Source organism: Bubalus kerabau, chromosome 7 (genome assembly GCF_029407905.1).
Source record: "Bubalus kerabau isolate K-KA32 ecotype Philippines breed swamp buffalo chromosome 7, PCC_UOA_SB_1v2, whole genome shotgun sequence".
Classification (NCBI taxonomy): domain Eukaryota; kingdom Metazoa; phylum Chordata; class Mammalia; order Artiodactyla; family Bovidae; genus Bubalus; species Bubalus kerabau.
The window spans coordinates 18,827,922-18,852,472 of record NC_073630.1 but is presented as its reverse complement, the minus strand read 5'-3'; the positions used below and the strand labels follow the sequence as shown (position 1 = coordinate 18,852,472).

Below are 24,551 nucleotides of genomic sequence, written 5' to 3'. Positions count from 1 at the left end.
CAATTATAGTCCACCAATATATTTTAAGTCTACGCACTTATCTCCAATTTGACTGCCATCATGGTAAAACAAATCATCAATTCTCACCTAATAAAATTACTCTCTAACTGATCTCCGCATGTCTACCTTCACTTTCCTTAAACCAACTGTGCACAAAGCAGCCAGAAAGATTAAACAACTTGAACTAGGCCTTGCTTAAAGCCTTCTGATAAGGGACTTCCCTGGTGGTCTAGTGGTTAAGAATCTGCCTGCCAATACAGGCAACATGGGTTCAATCCTCGGTCTGGGAAGATTCGACATGCTGCGGGGCCACTAAGCCAGTGTGCCACAACTACTGAGCCTGTGCTCTAGAGTCAGCCAGCCACAACTACTGAAGCTCATATGCCTGGAGCCTGTGCTCCAACAGGAGAAGCCACAGCAATGAGAAACCCACACACCACAACGAAGAGCAGCCCCTACTCACTGCAACTAAAACTGCACGTAACAGTGAAGACCCAGCGCAGCCAAAAATAAACAGATATTAAACAAAACAAAACAAAACAATTTCTGAGGGCGTCTTATTGCAGTTAGAAGGAAATGAAAATAACTAGACATGCCCTGTGGAGAAGGAAATGGCAACCCACTCCAGTGTTCTTGCCTGGAGAATCCCAGGGATGGAGGAGCCTGGTGGGCTGCCGTCTGTGGGGTCGCACAGAGTTGAACAGGATGGACGCGACTTGGCAGCAGCAGACATGTCCTATCTAATCCTTCCTGAAGTGATGGTGCCAGCCTCTCCGTCCTTCATACCTCCATACCTTTCACTCTCTATATTCATGCCGCGTTTCTCTCCTCAGTTTTTCTAACACACTAAGTTCTTTCTCTGCCCAGGGTCTGTGCACATTTCAGTTGTTGTTTGTTTCGCTTGCTCTGCTTTTGTTCCTGCTCTTAACACGTTTGTCAATTAATTTTTGCTACTTCATTAAAATTAAATGAAAAAAGGCATTTTTTCAGAGAATTACTGACATATTTAAATGACCTTGAAATTACCGACCAACTTTAAGTGATATTGCATAGGTATCTCAAGATGAGAAACAAATTTCTCTAGACTCTGGGTTGAAAAATATTTTGAGCATCATAACCTCGAAAAACAGAGGTGAATATAATAAACAAAATGAGGTCAGTGATTCTGTGTTCCTATTAGGTATAAGGATAAAGAGAAACATAAAAAGAGAAACCATAAAAGTCATAGTTAACTTTTTGAAAAGGTTGCTGTCTAGAAAACTGCTTACCACTGATCTGTTTCCTTAGAGAGCAAGAAGAAAGGAAAGCAAACACACAGCCTTTAATAAGCCCTCATATTCATATTCATTTGCTATCTTCTTTTTCCTTACTTCTTCTCTAACAATGTGTCTCTTAAACTGGGGACAAAACATAGTTAGTGATTTAAAGCATTCATTAAATTCCTAAGGGAAAAAAAAAAAAAAAGAGCTATGTTAAAGTAGTAATTACAAAAAGTGACCTCAGCCAGCTGTAGGATGACCTCTCAGCCTGAAGACTGACTCACTCAGCTCATCTGCCATGTTTTTCTTTCTGGATTGCTGTGTGAAAGGACCTCCTTCTCAGTGTGTCTTAGTCACATCTCAACTAGCTTCCATGATGTAATTCAAGTCCTACCTTTACAATAAGGCTCTTACGGACCATTCTCTCCTGTATGTGGACTTATTCTGATATGTGTTGCTCTACAAGAGTGACCACCTCATCACTTCTTTTATCTTTTCATAAAATAATTTATGAGGGTATCCTTCCTCCTGATGACATTCTAAATTCACTGAAGGAAGTGATAATGTGCTTTTTGCTTTTTTAGATAATATATTTTCTAGTGCTATCTGGTCCTTAGCATTTATTTCATAATAAATAATATGATTCATTCTGCAAACATTAAGAGTAACTTCTGCCATGAGACTATACATACTATATACTGCACTGGGAATACAGAGTTAACATATATTAAGTATTTAATATATGTCAAGTATTGTTCTTTGTGCTTTACATTTGAAAATTTATATTTAATTGTCACTGTCAAGTTATGACATACACACTATTATTATCCCCTCCCTCAATTTACAGATTAAGAAACTGAGACACAGTCACATTGTTGAAGGTCATAGGGATAATAAATAACTTGTTCAAGGTCATAGGGTTAATAAATATTAAGGTCAACATTTGAATCCATGGAGTCTCATTATAGGTATATGTGATTAATTCCTCAGCGCATTGTACCTAAACGCTTGTGAAGAACACAAAAATTTAATGAGCAATCACAAGGCAACATAAATACCGTAACAGGGTATAGACAAGGTATAGAGGAACATGAAGGAAAATATTTAATGTAGACCTGTGGATACAAGGTCTATATATTCTGTGTATATAAGTTAGATATAAATTATGTGTATATAGAGAGAGGAAAAGAAGCTTTATATATGCATAAACATACACACTCACTACATTAGTTCTTAGGTGGTCTTGGTTTTTGGTCTTCAATTTGTTTCTATCTTTTGCATAATAGCAGTTTTGCATTCAGTTCAGTTCAGTTGAGTCGTTCAGTCCTGTCCGACTCTTTGTGACCCCATGAACTGCAGCACGCCAAACCTCCCTGTCCATCACCAACGCCCGGAGTTCACTCAGACTCACGTCCATCGAGTCAGTGATACCATCCAGCCATCGCATCCTCTGTCGTTCCCTTCTCCTCCTGCCCCCAATCCCTTCCAGCATCAGAGTCTTTTCCAATGAGTCAACTCTTCTCATGAGGTGGCCAAAGTACTGGAGTTTCCGCTTTAACATCATGCCTTCCAAAGGATACCCAGGACTGATCTCCTTCAGAATAGACTGGTTGGATCTCCTTGCAGTCCAAGGGACTCTCAAGAGTCTTCTCCAATACCACAGTTCAAAAGCATCAATTCTTGGGCGCTCAGCCTTCTTCACAGTCCAACTCTCACATCCATACATGACCACAGGAAAAACCATAGCCTTGACTAGACGAACCTTTGTTGGCAAAGTAATGTCTCTGCTTTTGAATGTGCTATCTAGGTTGGTCGTAACTTTCTTCCAAGGAGCAATCATCTTTTAATTTCATGGCTGCAATCATCATCTGCATTGATTTTGAATTCCAGTTGAGCTACTTCAAATCCTGAAAGATGATGCTGTGAAAGTGCTGCATGCAATATGCCAGCAAATTTGGAAAACTCAGCAGTGGCCACAGGACTGGAAAAGGTCAGTTTTCATTCTAATCCCAAAGAAAGGCAATGCCAAAGAATGCTCAAACTACCGCACAATTGCACTCTTCTCACACTCTAGTAAAATAATGCTGAAAATTCTCCAAGCCAGGCTTCAGCAATATGTGAGCTGTGAAAATTCAGATGTTCAAACTGGTTTTAGAAAAGGCAGAGGAACCAGAGATCAAATTATCAACATCTGCTGGGTCATCAAAAAAGGAAGAGAGTTCCAAAAAAACATCTATTTCTGCTTTATTGACTATGAAAAAGCCTTTGACTGTGTGGATCACAATAAACTGGAAAATTCTTCAAGAGATGGGAATAACAGACCACCTGACCTGCCTCTTGAGAAACCTATATGCAGGTCAGGAAGCAACAGTTAGAACTGGACATGGACCAACAGACTGGTTCCAAATAGGAAAGGAGTACGTCAAGGCTGTATATTATCACCCTGCTTATTTAACTTCTATGCAGAGTACATCATGAGAAATGCTGGGCTGGAAGAAGCACAAGCTGGAATCAAGATTGCCAGGAGAAATATCAATAACTTCAGATATGCAGATGACAGCACCCTTATGGCAGAAAGTGAAGAGGAACTAAAAACCCTCTTGATGAAAGTGAAAGAGGAGAGTGAAAAAGTTGGCTTAAAGCTCAACATTGAGAAAATGAAGATCATGGGATCTGGTCCCATCACTTCATGGGAAATAGTTGGGGAAACAGTGGAAACAGTGTCAGTTTTGCATCAAATCCATTTAAAACTGGATTTACCAAAAAAAAAAAAAAAAAAAAAAATAGACTACCCTGTTACCAGCAAAATCTTGTTATCTACATTTTCCAACTGAATTCCTGGGGAATATAATAGATTTAGATAAGTTTACAGTATAAAATATACTTCTAAATAAAGCTTCTAAAATTATATAAATTAGTTTCTTCTAAAATGAAGAGTCCCCTGGACAATAAGAAGTTCAAACCAGTGAATCCTAAAGGGGATCTATCTTGAATATTCAATGGAATGACTGTTGCTGAAGCTCCAATACTTTGGCCACCTGATGCGAAGAGCCAACTCATTGGAAAAGACTCTGTTGCTGGAAAAGATTGAGGACAAGAGGAGAAGAGATGGACTGAGGATGAGATGGTCGGATGGCATCACTGACTTAAAGGACGTGAGTTTGAACAAACTCTGGGGGATAGTGAAGGACAGGGAAGCCTGGTGTGCTGCAGTCCATGGTGTCATAAAGAGTAGAACATGACTTAGTGACTGAAGATCAACTAAAATGGAGAAAACCATCTGATTACAAAGTCATATACAAATATATTGCCCTCACTCAACTGTTTGTCTTCTGAATTAATAACCCCAGAATATTTACTAGGAAAAATATCCAGAACTTTTGAAAATCCTATTAATTTTTTAGCAATGGAGTTTCAAAATCTTTACAAATGTCTTGCCAAATTAGAACTCTGGATATGTAACAGCTGTGCTTATTTTTTCAAGTTTGGAAATCCCTACCATGTTCCCTTGTGGCTCAGATGGTAAAGAATCTGCCTGCGATGTCACAGACCCGGCTTCAATCCCTGGGTTGGGAAGATCCCCTGGAGAAGAGAATGGCAACCCACTCCAGTATTCTTGCCTGGAGAATTCATGGACAGAGGAGCCTGGTGGGCCTCAGTCCATGGGGCTGAAAGAGTTGGGCATGACTGAGTAACTAAACTGGTTCTAACAGTGCTCCAAAGAGTTTGGCATATTTGTCATCTGTGAGAAGACCCAAAATCTTACTCAACTTCTCTCAGCATTCTTTGAACCCAAGGAATAAATTACTTCAAGGGGCAATTTTCATTGTCCATTAACTGCTTGTGTATTAAGTGCTGACATATAAAAGTAATTCTGCCATTAGGGGAGCCAGATATTTGTGCAGAAAGAGATGCCTTGATTGTTTTAATCTTTTTCAGATCAAGTATCAGTACAGCCTAAGTCTGAACCTCAGTGTCTTTCCAAACGTACCAGGGAGGAAAGCCTGATATACAGAGAAAATGTGATGTGGAGGATGAGCCATAGATGCACTGATAAAATAATGCTCTGAGCAAGACTGCTACACTGCACAATTCCAAGAGGCACAAGTCACATTATCGCCTATATATATAATGCTCCCTGGAGTTAAGCAGTTTATAGCCTGCTTAACCACACCTGGCAGCCCTGACCAGGGCTTCACTTAATGCTCCAAATAATATTTCCAATGAGTTCATCTTAGAGACATGAAAACATCAAACAAGGTTACTCTGCAGCTTCAGAAGCAGCTGATTTTCAAGATACTGCAGAGAAAGCCTATCATTATAAAATTCAACATTTACATTGCACACCATCAATGATTAGTTTAAGAAGCTTTTTTCTTTCTTTTTTTTTTTTTTTTTTAAGTAACCATCACTGCTAGGGGACATGGTGCCAAACTTCTGTGAATGATTTCATCTTGCTCTCCAATAAAGCTTTTAATTATGGTTACTTTTTAAAGTGCATTATATTAATTAGCCATTTGCTCAGCAGTCTCCTTCCCAGGGTTCCTTCTTGCAGTTTCCTTGACCCTGTGGCAGGACTTGGCAGTTGCTACAGCAAGAGTTCAGATGTCTGAAAACAGAATTCAATGATCTTTTGCCAACATGAAGGAGATAGATATGAGCATAAGAAAAAAATGCATTGCTCTGCAAAACACTGCTTCATTTCTCAAACATAGAGGGAGGGCAGAGAAGACTAAATTGCATTGGGCTGCTTCTCAGGCTTAAAATAGAGGTTTACAAAGCAGTTTCTTTTTTTTTTTTTTGGTTCAATTCATCATTAGTTTAATATTATTTGGATAGGAAACTGATTTAACTCAATTACCCTTAACTGAATTCAGGGCATTTTAGTCACGCAAACAAGAAAGGCAGAGTAGAGTAGACTGAGAGTTACTGGGGTTGAGGCAGAGAAGAAATGTTCCACCCACTCAGCTGCCCATTAGTGCCCTTACTTTTCTCATCCATAATTACATTCTATCTGCAATTTTATTTTCTTCACAGAGTCACATAATCTGACTTTGAGCATTATCTTTTTAAACCCATAACATGCTGGAAAGCCTCATAGTTTCACCAGCCTTACTGAAAATTCTGGATGTTTCTTCCCCAACTGTTTCCTCTTAATTATGATTTAAAAGCCCAATTTAGGAGCCTAAAATTTTTGGTTTTTCAGTAGCATCCTCCTTATATTGCACAAGTATGAGTTTGTTACAGGGAAATTTGGCTACAAGAGAGAAACGCGCGCATACACACACACACACACACACATACAACATGGAGGGATTAAGAACCTGGGAGGCAAGACCACTTCAGGGGCCAAATTTAATATCAGTTAGCATTACTCGGTAAAGCAAAGTTCATCATCTGCCTTGTTCAGTTCCTGGCAGCCATCCCCAGTACCATCAAGTTCTCTCTTTTGCATCTTTCCATCCTACTTTCCCTACACCCGGAAGTAACACTTATAATCAAGGCATAAGATAGCTAATCTTCTCCAAGATATAAGAGCTGAATCTCCTGGTTTCATATTGTGGAGTTATCCTAGGTAATTTATTTATTTACAACATTGGCTAATAAAGCCTTAAATGTGTGAAGCACTTATCCAGATATCACCATAGAATTCTGTGGGGATGGGCATAACTCAGAAGGGGCATCCTGGTAGAATCTCAGACATTTTTTTAATATATGGGCTATTAAATAAGGTGAGAGGAAAAGTATAGGCCAAGCACTTTTTCTTTTGCCAAACCATTCTGATTTTGTGCCATTGCCAAATTGATGATGGCTTTTCTGGAAAAAAAAAAAAAAAAAAAAAAAGCTTGCTCATTTTGAGATAGTCTCAAAATTTTAAGCATAGATTTCAGAAATGAACTGCATAAATGACCCTGCACAGAGATAGAAGCAGAAAGAAGGCAAATGGACTATAATTCCATGGAAGGCTACTCCAAGCTAGTTCTTGTGCTCAGATGTTCCCAGGAAGGGGATACTTTGACAGAGCCTGCTGGGTGGCCTTTCCTTGGTGTTAGCACTCAGAGCTGTTGAACATGGACTAATACTCTCCATTGTGCAATATAATGTCGTTTTGCTCTAACTTGTTTGGATCACAGACAGGCTAGACAATTTCTACACTAGGAATGAGTATAGGTAATAAGAGGAAAATGCCTTGTACATGAAAAGTGGCACACATTTACAAACAGCTTATTACAAATGGTCGTTTGCCCTAATCCTCTAACAAATGTTTTAAGGGAGAATTATTAATTCCATTTTTAAAATGAGGAGACTGTGGCTTGAAGAGGTGAAAAGGTTGGCTCAGAACCTTATAAAAACTCAGTGGCAAGGTAGAAGCTCAAATGCAAGGATCTTATTTCTAAGTCCAGTGTTGGTTTAACCCACTGCAAATCTCTATACTTTCATGAAACCTTAAAATAATCCTATATAAGTGCTTCCTAAAAATATTCTAATGACCTCAAAGAAAAGAGATAATAGATTATATACTAAAATTAGGTTATGATTTTCATGCTTTTCTGGGGAGCTCTTTTATTGTTTGATAGGATCATAGAGAAACTAGAAGAGTCATAAAACAGAGGACAATTCCTTGGAATCAAAGAATACAATTAGGCTAATCTGTTTTTACTGCACCAAAATATATCTTATGAACAAATAGCTGCTGAGCAGAAGCCATATTTGTGGTAGTAATATACATAGGCACACTCAAATTGTGATGCACATAACCAAGTCTTTGTAGTCACTGGAGTATGTAGGGCAGTGAAACTGAGCTCATTGACAAATGTGGTTTGGTTTTCTCCCAAATTTCTCTATTTCCTTAGCTTCTTAATATTTTTGACTCTATAGGCAATTTTTAAATTAACTACAGTTTTGAGATGTCTATTAATTACTCTTTTGCCTTAAAATAATTTTAAAAAGATGTTATTGGATATCTTGAGTTTTTAAATGGTCATAAAAGATTCTCTTTCCTTGCACAATTTTTCTGCTTTGCATGAAAAGATATTTATTTTAATTAATTGATTTTACTCTACTCACATTTCAAATTCCAATGCTTCAATTCTAGGCAACTATCACTTTGATCAATGACACTTAGATATTTATCTTTAGTGCTCACATCCTCTTTGTCCATTTCTTTCTTGTACTTCCTAGTCATTGATTTATCTCTGAAACATTTCTCCAGACTGGTCATATTAGCCTGCTTTCCTAAAGCCCCTCAACACTTCTTACATGAACAGCAAAAATCACTTAGAGCTCCTGTTTCCACCTCTATTTCTTCCATTATACAGATAGGACCTATCTTTTGTCAAAAATTAATAAACAGAAACCTTAGTTAAATAGAGTCGAGGACCAGAGAGGGAGCTCTCATGCCCTACCACTTTGTGGAGCCCAACAGGGAAATGAAAGACTTCTTGCCTGGCCAGAACTCAGCCAATGAGACTATCACAACTAAGCCAATGAAAAGTCTTGGACTCTTTGTTTAATATAGTTTCCTCAACTTTCTTTTCCACTCTGTAGATTAGTTTTCATTTTTGCTAGGGGACTGCACATGCCTTGATATGGATACAGATCTCAAACTGCAACTCTTTTCTGATCTTGAATAAACCACTTTTGCTGGAGAAATAATTGGTAGTCTATTTGATTTATGTGCACACTTTCTAAAATGTAAATATAACTATGATAATCTTTTATTGAAATGTCTAATATCTTAATAAAGAATTTAAAATATAAACATATTTATAATATTAATAAAATATTAAAAATGCTGTCTGCAGTGTTAGACTAACCAGGTAAATATTATGCAAGCAAGTAGGCAACAACACACAAATTCCTCAGGAGTTGTGTATTAATGTGGACACAAAATATATTTCATTGATATCTTTATTTTTGTGTAACTTTAAAATTGTGTGCGTGTATGTTAGCTGCTCAGTCACATCTGACTCTTTGCAACTCCATGGACTGTAGCCCACCACACTGCTCTGACCATGGAATTCTCATTCCTTTCTCCAGGGGATCTTCTTGACCCAGAGATTGAACCCATGTTTCCTGCATTGCATCTGAGCCACCAGGAAAGCCCACTTTAAAATTATCAATAAATAATAAAAATATATATTCAATAATTGTGCTGCCTAGCATATTTAGTCCAATTATATTGACATAGTACAGAAAATTCTTTCAAAACTGAATTCAATTTTCCCCAGAAAAAACTTTTAAAAAAATAATTGCATCCAGGCATACAATTCTATTCAACCTTTTAAAAATGTACTTTAATTCCTTTTCCATAGTCCCTTCCTATGTGCCTACTTGGTACATAAATCCCATTTTTCAATGCTTGTCTTTTATTTCTGTCCTAGATCCTACCCAAATTTTCCAGGCAATAAGGTTCTTTATCATTTATGTTTCTAATACTCTGTTCAACCACAAAAGAAAGAAAGAAACTCAGCTTTTTGCCAAGACTCAGATGGGCCTTGAGGGCATTATGTTAAGTAAGTCAGCTAAAGAAAGAAAAATACTATAGGATTCTACTGATATGTGGAATCTTAAAAAAAAAAAAAAAAAACTTGTAGATACAGACAGAGAGTAAATTGGTGTTGCAAGAGGCAGGGATGAGGGTGGGGAAAATGGATGAAGAGGGTGAAAACATAGACTCCACTTATAAGACAAAGCAGTCCTGGAGATATAATGTACAACAAGGTGACTAGAGATAACAATACTATTAAAAGACGCTTACTCCTTGGAAGGAAAGTTATGACCAACCTAGATAGCATATTGAAAAGCAGAGACATTACTTTGCCAGCAAAGGTTCGTCTAGTCAAGGCTATGGTTTTTCCTGTGGTCATGTATGGTTGTGAGAGTTGGACTGTGAAGAAGGCTGAGCGCCGAAGAATTGATGCTTTTGAACTGTGGTGTCGGAGAAGACTCTTGAGAGTCCCTTGGACTGCAAGGAGATCCAACCAGTCCATTCTGAAGGAGATCAGCCCTGGGATTTCTTTGGAAGGAATGATGCTGAAGCTGAAACTCCAGTACTTTGGGCACCTCATGCAAAGAGTTGACTCATTGGAAAAGACCCTGATGCTGGGAGGGATTGGGGGCAGGAGGAGAAGGGGACAGAAGAGGATGAGATGGCTGGATGGCATCACCGACTCGATGGATGTGAGTTTGAGTGAATTCCAGGAGTTGGTGCTGGACAGGGAGGCCTGGTGTGCTGCAGTTCATGGGGTCACAAAGAGTCAGACACGACTGAGCGACTGAACTGAACTGAACTGTATATTTGAAAGTAAAAAAAAAAAAAAAATCATGGTGAGCACTAAACTCCAGTTAAATATACAACTAGATTTAAACCATTATAGGCCTTAGTTTAACATTTATATAACAATGTAAATGTTATAAAACTTAAACAAGTACAACTAATGTAACAAACAAAAATTAGGATGGGACAAGAAAGTAGAGCATGCACGTGCATCTTTCAAACACAATCTATATGGTCTCAAGAGAAACACGTATGGTAAAACTGTAACTCTAACCTTGTTATGTTTTTCATTTTCTTGGTTCTTAACTGTAAACAGATCTTTCAAAATATATACTTATACTAAAAAAAAAAAGTTCCCATACAAGAAGAAAAATTAACTATGTGAGGTGACTGATGCCAGTGAATTTACTGTGATAAACATTTTGCAATATATACATGTATCAAAGTATGTTGTGCATATTGGCTTAATACAATGTTAAATGTCATTACCTCAGTAAGACAGGGGAAAAAAAAGTCTTTGACATACTAAGCCCATCACTGGATCTCCTTGAAATTAAAGATCTTAACTTTTAATTTCTGAATATCTCTTTTAATTGATAAACTCCTCTAGAATACTTCCTTTCCCTCCGAGTGACCCGTTATCCCTCTTAACCCAGGTCTCAGTTTATAGCTGGCGAAGGAAATGGCAGCTCACTCCAGTATTCTTGCCTGGAGAATCCTGTGGACAGAGGAGCCTGGTGGGCTGTTGTCCATAGCGTCGCACAGAGTCGGACACAACTGAAGTGACTTAGCATGCATGCCTGCATGCCTTGGAGAAGTAAATGGCAACCCACTCCAGTGTTCTTGCCTGGAGAATCCCAGGGACGGGGGCGCCTGGTGGGCTGCTGTCTATGGGGTTGCACAAAGTCGGGCACGATTGAAGTGACATAGCGGCGGCAGCAGCAGTTTATAGCATTACATCTAGATTGGAGTTGAAGCTGGAGATTTCCCTGAAATTATATATTTCATCAGAGTTATAATGGTTATAAGTAGAAACAGAAGCAACATCATTAAAAAATATAACAGAACCCAAGTAGTTTTGACTTGTAGTCCATTCTAATGTGTAGAAGAGCTAAACTTGGAGAAACTTTTCATTTCTTATTATGTGAAATAGTTACTAGGTCTCATATAGATATCACAGAATACAATGAAGACACACGAAAGCCAAGAATCCAATGAATAGTTCCTAGTCATGTCCAGCTATAATAAAAACTATGGTTTTCCTTCCTGAAGGACTATTCTGGGTCTTTTGCAAATTTAAAAAGTGCTCAGTATAGTGTGTGCCTCTTCGTTTGTGCTTCATAAATATTATGTGTCATTACACTTATTATTGGGTGCCTGTAGTATGTCATCAAATGCTTTATCTGAACATATGATAATAATTCTTGAATCATTGTTCTGAGTTACTCAGTTTCAAACACAGATAACCTCAGTCAAATATTTATATGAGTCATCATCCTATAACAGAAACTCACCCTACATATTTTGCCTTTAAGTTAATAGAAAATGCAGAAGGAAATGGCAACCTCCTCCAGTATTCTTGCCTGGAGGATTCCATGGACAGAGGAGCCAGGTGGGCTACAGTCCATGGGTTTGCAAAGAATCGGAATTGACTTAGTGACTAAACAACACCCTATCCATTTTGCCTTAAAGTTACTAGAAAAAGTCACCTTCTTGAAAGATAATTCTTGAGCTCAACTTTATTCAATGTTTCCATCTGGATCTATACTGTTTTATTTGCCTCCTTAAGGATTATATGCTGTGATAAGAAACCCCTGAGGTAAACTTAAATTTTATAATTATGCTCTATTATATTTTCTTTAAAAAGAAAAACATAACTTGTTTACTGAAAAAGTTCAAAAAATTTTAAAACAAAAAATACTCACAACACATTAAGGAACATAATGAAGCACATTTTCACAATATGAGAGAACTAGGTTTGGTTTGGAAATCAGTTATAAATGCATTATTTAAAAAAACAGCTTAATAATTAACTCAAAGCTCTAATCAGTAGTAAGAGCTTAATTAGCATGGATTTTTATGTTTATGAAAAAATAATGAAATAAGAAATCATCTGGTTAGACTGGAGTCTGCCTAGTTTTCCAAAAAAATATGGTTTGGGATCTTAAATTTTTGGATTCTGTTCTAAGTAAGAAAATTAGGTTTTCGACCCTTCACTGGGGTTGTGGAAAGTTCTTACACATTTTTCTTATGAAACTCATGAAGAAATCAAAGGAAAATAAATTATCCAAGCTAATGCATATGAAACTGGATGCAAAGTTTACGTTAATTGACAGTTTCAGGAAGTATTTACTAAAAGCCTTGCTTTTAACTTGGTTACAACTATAGTAATTTTTATTATTTTCACTGTTAGGGTATTAACTCAATGTGTATTTGAAATATTGGCTAATTTCCTTCAATGTTAGTTATATATTGTCCTTTGCCTCTCATTATGTATATAAAGAAAGAACACATGTGAATATGAATGCATAGCATGAAAATGAAGATGGCACAAGGGAAGTAAACTAGGAACTTGGAGCACTAATTGTCATAATAACAGACTTAGTTTAGGTTCACTGAGGCCTTTTTTTTCTTTCTTTCCTTTTTTTTTTTTTTTTTAGCAGCATTTGCCTTGTTTAACAACAGGAAAAATTTTACATTATCTCAAAAATATTAGTCTTTGAGTTTTCTCAGCCAGAAAACCCTGCAATCATAAGCCATATTCCTTGGAGGCTCCAAGGTCAAATCACAAAAACGCAATTGAATGATGTGTGTTAGTCGCTTAGTCGTGTCTGACTCTTTGCAACCCCATGGACTGTAGCCCACCAGGCTCCTCTGTCCATGGAATTCTCCAAGAAAGAATACTGGAGTGGCTTGCCATTTCCTTCTCCAGGGGATCTTCCTGACCCAGGGATCAAACCTGGGTCTCCTGCATTGCAGGCAGATTTTTCGCCACCTAAGCCACCAGGGAATTGAATTGATAGCCTTTCTTTTTGTATGCTAGGTGATTCTGTCTTAGGCAGAACTCTACAGCACTATCTTTGTGCCTCCATCTATAAGGGAAAGCAAATGCACTCTTTCACCTGGCTGAAGTACACAGAATCAAGAAAACACATTTTGATCTCGATAAACTTAGGTAGTAGTAGGATTTCAAAGCACTTTTGTCACACATAATCTCTCCATAAGTGATAATGAGAATTGCAATGATTTGGCCATAACTTGGGCTGAAGTGAAGTGTTAGTTGCTCAGTTGTGTGTGACTCTTTGTAATCCCATGGACTTGTAGACCCCCAGGATCCTCAGTCCACAGAATTCTCCAGGCAAGAATAGTGGAGTGGGTAGCCATTCCCTTTTCCAGAGGATCTTCCTGACCCAGGGGTTGAATCTGGGTCTCCTGCATTACAGGTAGGTTCTTTACCATCTGAGCCACCAAGAAAGGCCAAAGCAAAATAAGTGATAAGTTATTGCCATTCTGATACACACACCTTTATAGTCACACTCTTTTCATCTCTGCAGTCTCCCCTTATGTCTCCTTTCCAAGCGCTGTGTTAACATCACTTAGTTTCACATACAGTTGGCACTGAACCCTTTCTTTCTTCCTTCCAATGTATTATGTTACTTCAGCAGCAGCATCACTATCAGATGTCAAGTACCTACTACATATAGGGGTTTCCAAATGACAGAATAAAATGGGTTTGAGGGGAAATCCACTTTTCTCCCATAAATTCAGAAGTATGATATCAGCTCCTCATGCATGTATGTGTGTGTGTGTGTGTGTGTGTGTCTGTGTTAGTCACTCAGTTGTGACCGACTCTTTGTGACCTCATGGACTGTGGCCTACCAGTCTCCTCTGCCCATGGGGCTCTCCAGTCAAAAAATACTGGAGTGGGTAGCCATTCCCTTCAATAGGGGATCTTCCCAACCCAGGGATTGAACCTGGGTCTTCTGCATTGAAGGCAAATGCTTTACCATCTGAGCCACCAGAGAAGTCCTAGCAACTCCTTATAGAAGTGTTTAATCATTATGAGTCACAGGAAATCCTCTCAAAAATGAGCCCATTAAAAAAGAAAATAATATGGTATACCTCCCTTTTCTATGGCCAAATATTAATGACACCATGTCTTCCTCTTCCTCACTACAAGCAGATTGATAGACCTATTCCTCCTTGAGAGGCACGTGCAATACACCTTTCAACTAACAAGTTCTATGTACCCATATTTTCTAGTGCACTTTTTCTCTTTCCTACTTGTTCTTATAAGATGGAGGAACATTTCTCATTTTAACTATGATGCTCTTCAGTTTATAAGAGCTATCTGACATGTTTTAAAAGTCAGAAATAAAGTGTACACTGTGTTATTTTAACAAGATTCATTCCTTTAGGCAGAGCAACAACAGGACTTCAGGGCAGTTTATTCCAATTTCTTTACCAGATATCTCTCACACTAATAAACATTCAGCTTTTCACAAGCAAAGGCTGTTCTTCAGATGTGAAGAGATTCTTCTCCAACAGTTAATCAAAGAGTACTCTGTGTGATATCAAGATATTTTCATTTGATCCATTGACTACCTGATATTTTCAAACGTTCTTTTTTTTTTTTAACCTAATTATCATTATCACCAGAGAGTTTGGTTCTTTCTTCCTTTCTAAACTATCACTACATTCTACCTTGTTTTCTTTTCAAGGAGTTTCCCAAGCAGCTACATCTTCCTAAATGCACTTATTCCAGCAAACTAAGAGGAAGGGGACCTAAAAAAACCTGCATGAAGACACACAGTGCCTTGGGAGGATGATAGAAATACCACTTGAAAGAAAGCCAAACACTTGATCTGTGAGTGCACTTTAAAAGTGTCGAGGTCATAAAAAACAAGGACAGGCTGAGGAACTGTTACAGACTAGAAGAGGCTAAGGAGAAATCACAACAACATAATCCTGGAGCAAAAAAGGGCCCACAGTGGCAAAAAATGGAGAAAGTCACATCAGGTCAATACATTAACAGTTATTGTAGCAATGTTAATTTTCTGTTCTTACCACTGTGCTGTGGTTGCAGGAAGATGTTCACATTAGGGGAAGTCAGTGAGGTGAGGACCATAGGAAATTATTCAGACTTTATTTTTCCAGCTTTTCTGTATTTTTTTATCAGTTCAATTTTTAAAATAAATAAATCAATTAAAAAAAAAAAAACTGAAAGCCTATCAAACACCAAAGAAATTTTGGTTGAGGCTTAACTTACAGAGAAACTGGAGAATCTAGAGAGAGAAATGAGTAGACATATATGTGGAAAATCAAACTTTACTTTGTAGCAGAGCAATCTAAATGAATCAGCTAACGAGTTCTGGTGAAACAGCAGAGTAAAGGGCCAGGCCTCGAAGGCAGAGAGCAGGAATCACGATTCTTCACGATATTCTTCAACATTCCCAGCAACAGAGGAAAGAAAACAAGCTTGAGTAAGCAGCAAGCCATCTGCTGCCATTCTGTGAGTGCCTCTTCTCCCTCCGCCAGCATTTAGTTTATGCTTCTTAAAAGGAAAAATGTGCAGTTGGTCACTGCGACAGAGTGTCTTTTATTAAGAGTGCTTGATGGACCTACCAATATTAGTGTTTATGGAGATAAAAAGTATTCGTCTTTCAGAATCTCAGATATAAAAACAAGATGAAAAAAATAATCTACTAATTCACACAAATTGTTCTGCACAGTGATGACCTAGATTGCAGAGAAAGATTTTGAATATCCTCTATTAGAAATGATAAAATGAGTATCTAAGAAAAGTTTTAGTTCTTAATAGTATATTGAGTTTACTTAGCATAGCAGATTTTCTAAGCGTTTCAAAATACATTATACCATCATGACATCCTTATAAAATATCAATATATCCAATTTTTCATATGAAAAAAGTAAAATTTCACAAGGTATATTAATTGCACAATCTACATATGGCAGCAACTGACATTTGGCTTGAGTGCAGAGGAGCTCCACAGGCATGGTAAACAGATAGCCTCTGACCCTGGGAGGGAGGAAGGTGATAAGCAGCTCTGAGTTGGCTGTCATGCAGGACTGCAGGCCTGATGTGATCATATCTGCCAGTTTTTCAGGAGGAAATCGAAGTTTCATCAAATAAAATTTTGTCAGCCAAAAACCGAGTGTCTTGTTTCTACTCCAACTCAGGTGGTAATGGAATTTTGGAAATATATTTGTAGATATAATACTACATTGATTTTCTCATCAACTCTCACTTGAAAACTAAAAGGTAGAATAAATTTGTGGCGTTTTACTACATCTATTGTGAAGTATAAACATTTTACATCATAGAACTATTATGCACTATTTCTTAATATTTAAGGATTTAAAACTTAATTTTTTAAAAGAAAAGACTACTGTGCCTGCCAAATTTTGTGCATTTACCAAAACATCTGAATTGTACTTCTTGTAAAAATTCTTGAGAATTTTTAAAGAGGAAGAGAAAAAAAGAAACTCTTGAATAATTTATTTCTCCACTATGTTATTGATTTGTTATCAGAATCAAATAAGAAGATGCATGTGGAAGGGATGATATTTTATAAAATGCTGTACAAAGATAAGGAATTATTATATCTGTATTTTATTTTACTTTACAAAAAAATGTTTGTCCTGGAACTTTGATCCTGGCACTCACAAAATATCATAGTATACTATCACAGTTGAGTAAAAGAGTGTATGCAGGACTGAGTTCACGTCTATGGAATTTTACCCTTTTGCTTACAATGTTCTATGTAGGAAATGAGTATAATGAAATAGATAAAATTTAGCTTTCAAGTCAGAACTGATAAAGAACTTAATGCATGTTGCATGTATGAACACGTATTTCAGAAATAACCTTGTCAAATATCAGAATAGAAAAAAAATAAGTTTTTTTTCACCAACTAGTTAATTTGCTATGAGATAAAATTAATAACTGTATAATTCTTCAGTTCAGTTCAGTTGTTTAGTTGTGTCCGACTCTTTGCCACCCTATGAATTGCAGCATGCCAGACCTCCCTGTTCATCACCAACTCCCGGAGTTCACTCAGACTCACGTCCATTGAGTCGGTGATGCCATCCAGCCATCTCATCCTCTGCTGTCCCCTTCTCCTCCTGCCCCCAATCCCTCCCAGCATCAGGGTCTTTCCCAATGAGTCAACTCTTTGCATGAGGTGCCCAAAGTACTGGAGTTTCAGCTTTAGCATCAGTCCTTCCAGTGAACACCCAGGACTGATCTCCTTTAGAATGGACTGGTTGGATCTCCTTGCAGTCCGCAGGACTCTCAAGAGTCTTCTCCAACACCACAGTTCAAAAGCATCAATTCTTCAGCGTTCAGCTTTCTTCACAGTCCAACTCTCACATCCATACATGACTTATCACTTCCCAAATACATGGGAATACCAGAAAACTAATGAAGAAAACTAAGCAAATATGTATGTGTCATTGCATTTCTTTACACAGCAAGGGTAAGAAATAGGGACTTATTTTGTAGACATAAACTTGAATAAATAGCTCTGGGCCAAGCCATAGTCCCTCACAGCTCACAGGATGTCTCATGATGAACTTCTGCTTTTACCTCTTAAGAAAAGAAAATCTGAACCAGGTTTTAATCCCCAGTTTTTACAGAGCTTTCCACTCAGACTTTAAAGCCAGATTGACTAGATTCTGAGTTCTGTCATTTACTGTTAGAATGTGCAAGTTATTTAATTTTCTTATTGTCAGGTTCTTGATACATAAATGTATGGTATTAAAAAGCACTTACGTTTTAGATAAGGAACATCTAAAACTGACTCCAATTTATTAACAAAGAGTAATTTTTAGATTTTGTGCTCTCAAGGAACACAGCTATTTTTCAAACAGAAAAAGAGATTCTACTCTGCATTGTCTGATGTTGTATGTTATTTTGACATACAAGAAGTATTCATTGTGTGGGTTTTGATAGTATTCAAGAGAGATTTATTATTCTCTTGACTTCAGTTTTAGAAAGAGCTAATTTCATATATATGTATAAATTATATGCTAAGAAATAAACATCAATGATTTATATATGTAACTTTCAATGTCCCAGTGTGTTTTCTTTCCCACAATGTAATTGCTATTATTTCAAAAATATTCTGTTATACAAATTAGAGTGTATTTTAGATTCTAATAGAAATATCTGTTAGCAGTTACTTAGGAATCTGTGTGACAGGCACTGGGCTAAACATATCACACACAACACTGTGTTGGTAAGGAATAAAAGTAGAAACTTTGGAGTAGATATCCGGAGTTCAAATTTCAGCTCAGCTAATTTCTAGCTAAGTGAATAAGGGGAAATTATGTAACCTCTCGGTGTCTCAGTTTGCACAACTGTAATATGGATCCCATATAGAGCTGTTAAAAGGATTAACTAATTAGAGCTTTCAGGTCAGTGCCTAGCATATAGAAAACAGAATTAGTGATTGTTAGTATTAAATATTTTGTCACTTCTGTTTTATTTTTTTTCAGAATCACTATAGTAGGCCTAAATAGCAAAACTGGCTATGAGAAGACCTGAATTTCAAATTCTAATCTTTGTTGTGACCTTGGTTGAGTCATATGAAGTCACTGAGCTTTAATTCACTTATCTGTAAAACATGCTAACAAGATTTGACTAATGACCTACTATTATGGTCAAATAGAATAATATAAAAGGTATAAAACCATAATGAAAATACAAACATCTTCTTATCTAAACACAGAAAAAAATGAATATTTATTATATCTTGCCTTTTCTTTCATAACATTTCCCTCAGTCCATTCTGCTGCTGCTGCTGCTAAATCGCTTCAGTCACGTTTGACTCTGTGCGACCCCATAGACGGCAGCCCACCAGGCTCCCCCATCCCTGGGATTCTCCAGGCAAGAACACTGGAGTGGGTTGCCATTTCCTTCTCCAATGCATGAAAGTGAAAAGTTAAAGTGAAGTTGCTCAGTCGTGTCCGACCTTCAGCGACCCCATGGACTGCAGCCTTCCAGGCTCCTCCGTCCATGGGATTTTCCAGGCAAGAGCACTGGAGTGGGGTGCGATTGCCTTCTCTGCAGTCCATTCTAACCCCACCCAATAGAGGGTTTCAAAACTATAATCCCAAATGGCAATGGTTTCTATATGTGTTTGAAGATACAATGTACCAAACAAGAAATATTTAAAGTAGCTCCTTTCTTAAAGAACAAACTATAATCTGGAGCAAGTTCTTCTACGTGCAAAAATCAAATTAGAAAATATGCATTTTCTAATTCACAAGAGGAAAACAATGATAGCATTTTCTCAAGATTGAGACTTTCTTTTGCTTATTTTTTTCCTTGTCTTTCCTACCTGCCTATTCTTTATCTGCTAGGGAACCTCAAAGTGACAAAATGAATTTTTAGTATCAAACACATATTAATTAAACGCCTCAGACTCAGCCATCCTTTTTCCTTGGCAGCCTCTTTTCTGATTGATACATGTACCTGTGGTTTTGCTCTTTATTTTGTTGATAAAATATCATTTTTCCTGCTATTTAGTGGTTATGATACTAGGTGGAAATGTTTCAGGGTAACACGTTGTCCAAGGAGAATCACTTATGTGGTATTTCCCACACTAGGCAGAAGAACTTTTCAGTAATCAGGTAGGATTTTACCAAACCAAGTAGAGATTTGTGAAAGTAATTGGACATATTCTTCCCTTGGGATGGATATTTTTAAAATGACTATAATGTACATTATATAATTACCTAAAGCTTAATTTTTCCACAAACTCTGGCACCATATATTGGTCTGATTTAAAAAAAAAGAAAAACTTAGTCACTGAAATTCACTAGTGGGAATCAATATGTGACTAGTTATCAGATATGACTAAAACAACTTTTCTCTTATTTTACAATAGAAAAGAGAAATTCTGCTGATAAGTCAGAATTTATTTGAGTTTTCAGTAGACACCTGCGATTGGATGGTGTTTCGGATTTAAACTTTGCTTTGTAATTCTTCTAAATCTTTTCTTACTATGTACTCCTAAAAGTAGAAAAATGTGGAATTTTTCTTTGGATGCTCTAGGCTGATAAAGTATGAAATTTCTTTGAAGTTTTCTGTTTCATTTTTTTAAGTTGTGTGAACTTGGCATTCTGTTTTAATAGAGGTGAAACTCTTTTAAAAGAAAAAAATATTAAAAATAAAAATAATAAAATTAATAGTAATGTATAGGACACTAATGTCTAGTAATGTATACAAGGAAGATGTTTATCAATGAAGACAGTGTCTCAAATCTTTATGTCTATACAAATCTCCTAGTAATTTTGTTATGATATAGATTCAAATCCAGTTGTCTTGAGAAGTGCCTAATATTCTGCATTTCTGAAGGCTCCTGTGTGAGGAGATGCTGCTGGTCTCCAGACTATATTCTGAGTAGCAAAGTTTTAAAAGGACAATTGAAAAAAATATCCAGATGAGTCTCATGTAGACTTATTACAGAGGTGTGAAATTCTGAAGTCATGTAGAAATATAAAGGTAATGAATATGAGCAGTGATTTTTAAATTATAAACAAAACATAAAAATCCCTCATTTCAATTAAATTCTAGCTACCTAAATAATTACGCAAAAGCAAACTGGTATTGCTCAGTTTACACACATACTTTAGGTTCTAATTTAGTGTTATATTAAACTGAACAGATTCCCTTTATGCCCTAAGTGATCCAATTTGTTTCTTCAGTGAAGCCAGTTCTTCCACTCTGACCCTAGCCAGGGTCTAAGGATCAGAGTCATAAACACAGGTTTGTAAAGCCCCAGAAACAGTAATGATGCGCCCAGAATTTTAATCCATTTTGACTCTAGAACCTGGCCATATACAATATAATGCATATTTCCTTTGCTGTAAACTCTAAAGCTCTAAGTTGTAAAGACATTACAAATGGAAGAAGTTAATATATTGAAAATAATTATTTTTCTTGAACTTGTGTTAAAGGCAATTGATAGCATACACCATTATATACAAGGTATGGGCTTCCCAGGTGGAACTAGTGATAGAGATCCTACTTGCCAATGCAGAAGATAGAAGAGATGCCAGTTCAATCCCTGGGTCAGGAAGATCCCCTGGAGGAGAGCATGGCAGCCCACTCCAGTATTCTTGCCTGGGAAATCCCATGGACAGAGGAGCCTGGCAGGCTATACAGTCCATGGGTTTGTAAAGAGCTGGACACAACTGAAGCGACTTAGCATAGCACAGCACCCAAGGTACTAAAAATATGTTGAACTGAATATATTTTTTTAGGTATGTTCTACAATAAAGCAGAATTCCATAATGTCTGATTCAGATAATATTCAGTCTCAGAAATTTGACTTGATGTTTACCTAATGCAAGATACAGCATAATCATATTATGAAAAAAGTGAGGATCTGAATTCATCATTCAGGTCACTTATGAAGTTATTCTAGAAGAACTCTACCATTTTGAATAGTTTCAAATACACTTGTTACATTTTCCTGGTCTGGGAAATAGACATTTATATATTATATCTATTTATTAGAGATAGTTTTTTTCATAGTACCTTTAAAATTAGTACTTCAAGGAGAGGGGTACTGAGTGTCCAAAAATTCTACTATTTGTTAGTAAAATCTAAAGCGTTAGAAAATCATCTAACACAGCTACATTTTTCTCCAAAATTTAAAATATTTTAAGTTTCTGAGACCTTAACTTGTGCAATTAGATCAGTGACGGCTGAGGAAGACAGAAGTTCAAAGAGTGGTTCAATCAAACCACTAAACCAGGAAAGTGGAAAATTGCATTTTGTAGCTTTGAGTTAGGTAGGTTATTACATGAATATGTATGCACATGTTTGTTTTCTATGTTTATTAATTTGGAGTTCTTCACTTCTCTTTTACCCTTTCTATAGCCCCTTATTTAATCGAGTTGATATTTCTTTAATCTCTTGATGGCATTTCTCACATTATAAGCTTTTCTTCATCTCATTTTAATATCATTTAGTATTTAAGAAGAGTACCTATTTGCAAACCCATTTATTAGTCATGCTCCAAAGTAAACACTCTGTATGAGCCCTCTGGAATCCCTGAAATTAAACTAGATAACTAACTCAAATGAATACAGGGCTGATGTGCTTTCAATCAGATAGCAATGTGCAACAGATGATCCCACTTTGATTACTTGTGTATTTTCATGCAAAACCAGGATATACAGTAGACCATGGTATTTATCTTGAATTTTATAGGCCCATGAACTGATTTCAGGGATCCATAAACTAGTTGATAATAGGTGGAATTATACATATATATGTATATATATATATATATATATGATTTGGATGTGCATTTTTTCTGGAAAGAGGAGATATTGCTTTCAGGAACTTCACAAAAGGGCTTAAAGCGCCCTAAAAGAGTAAGAATCACTGTCATAAGCCAGGACCAGGATAATGGGAAATACAAATTCTGCAAGCTAAGATAAGATATGGAAGAATGTGGCAAACATTACCAGCAGTCCTGAAACTCCTCAAGTGGGCAGAAAACACTAGCACTGGTTGAACTACTATGAGGCAGGCTCTGCGTCACATGCTTTTTGTATCTCATTATATCTTAGCTACATCTCTGAGATGATTCTCCTTTACTCTATTTCACAATCGAAACATTTGAGAGTCAGAAGAACTAAATGTTTTTCAATTTGTTGTTGCTGTTTAGTCACTAAGTCGTGTCTACCTCCTTTGTAACTCCAGTGACTGTAACCTGCCAGGCTGCTTTGTCCATGGGATTTCCCAGGCAAGGATACTGGAGTGGGTTGCCATTTCCTCTCCGGGGGACCTTCCCGACCCAGGGATGGAACCCACATCTCCTGCATTAACAGGTGGATTCTTTACCACTGAACCACCTGGGAAGCCCAATTAGCAATTAGACCTCAACATTTATTGACACAATTATTTGTACTGGTCACGACTTCATGCATTATTTCATATAATCCTCACAACAACCTCCTGAGGAAAGTGTTGCTGTTCACTTGGTTGTGTCTGACTCTTTGCGACCCCATGGACTGCAGCACACTGTGCTTCATCCTTATTTAATAGATGAGTAATCGGAAATTTAGAAGTTTATGTCGCTTACTCACAACTACACAATTAGAGAACCAAGATAAAATCAAACAATATATAAAACAAATTATGGACCTAGATATTAGTATTTTAAATCAGATGTAACTCAAAATTCATATTAATCTTATTAGGGCACAACTCCTAAAAAAGCAACAACATTAATTTATAATTTATAGTCTACCAAAAAGATTTTACATCTTAAAGGGAATAAGAGTAGGAGAAAATAGTATTAGAAGACCTATAAGAATTGGCCAAAACTCTTTAGACAAGAGATGATTTCAAGAGATTCTTCTTTGTTTAGAATTTTAGGACTTAAGAGAGAAATCTTAATATAATATAGTCCAACTGCCATTTGATGCTGAATTTCCTCTACTCTATCTCATTCAGATCAGTATCCAGTTTTTGCTTAAAATTTTCTTTGGGTAAAAACGCATTATCTCTTGGATAGCCCATTATAATGTTTTAAATTTTCACAATGGAAAAATTATTACTGTTCTTGTTCAGTTGCTAAATGATTTGCAATCCCATGGACTGCAGTACACCAGGCTTCCCTGTCTTTCACTGTCTCCCTGAGTTTACTCAAACTCAAGTCCATTGAGTCAGTGATTCTATCCAACCATTTCATTTTCTGTTGCCTCCGTCTCCTCCTACCCTCAATCTTGTCCAACATCAAGGTCTTTTCCAAAAAGTTGTCTCTTCACATCAGATGGCCAAGTATTGGAGTTTCAGCTTCAGCATCAGTCCTTCCAATGAATAGTCAGGGTTGATTTCCTTTAGGATTAAGACTGGTTCGATCTCCTTGCTGTCCTAGATAAGGGAATGGCAAACCACTCCAGTATTCTTGCCTCAGGAACCCCATGAACAGTATGAAAAGGTAGAAATTATAAAGGAAATAAAT

General features: G+C 36.9%; 1 long non-coding RNA gene across 6 annotated transcripts in view; it reads right to left on the bottom strand.

Annotated features, from left to right (window-relative positions):
- LOC129657496 (uncharacterized) overlaps positions 1-24,551 on the bottom strand; it is a 402,704-nt gene that overhangs the window by 298,396 nt on the left and 79,757 nt on the right. Inside the window, exon 3 of one of the 6 annotated variants that reach the window (XR_008716766.1) lies at positions 10,634-11,528. The exons of the other annotated variants lie outside the window; for them this stretch is intronic. This is a non-coding gene — a long non-coding RNA (uncharacterized LOC129657496). Of the gene's footprint in view, positions 1-10,633; positions 11,529-24,551 lie in introns of those variants that run through there. 6 annotated transcript variants of the gene reach the window in all.